Source organism: Eleutherodactylus coqui, chromosome 6, assembly GCF_035609145.1.
Source record: "Eleutherodactylus coqui strain aEleCoq1 chromosome 6, aEleCoq1.hap1, whole genome shotgun sequence".
NCBI lineage: Eukaryota > Metazoa > Chordata > Amphibia > Anura > Eleutherodactylidae > Eleutherodactylus > Eleutherodactylus coqui.
Window position 1 is genome coordinate 163,699,477 of NC_089842.1, and position 405 is coordinate 163,699,881.

Consider the following 405-nt stretch of genomic DNA (forward strand, 5'->3'; position numbering starts at 1 on the left):
CGCATGAACTTCAGAGAGCAGCAGGCGAGTAGAAAAAAATACATCACCCGCCTTCCTGTCCCGTCCCGTAACAGCGCCATAACTAAGTTTATGGTGGTGTGGGCAAGTGGCAGGGTCCACTTTTAAGATATGCTATCAATATCTCCATGACCTCCACCAATTGCTAGAACAGCACTATGCTACCACCACTCCACTTGTTTGAAGGGTACATAGTCAGCCTTGACTATACAATCCTGACCAGAATCAAGAACTGCGGAAGTGGCACAAGGCTTTCCTACCACTTTGATATAGCATAGTTCACAATGTTCACACCTTAGCTAATCCCACATTGATTAATGAAGTGGGACAACTCCAAAAACCATACAATAAGTCACATTCTGAACACATAATGAGAATGCTATGGGA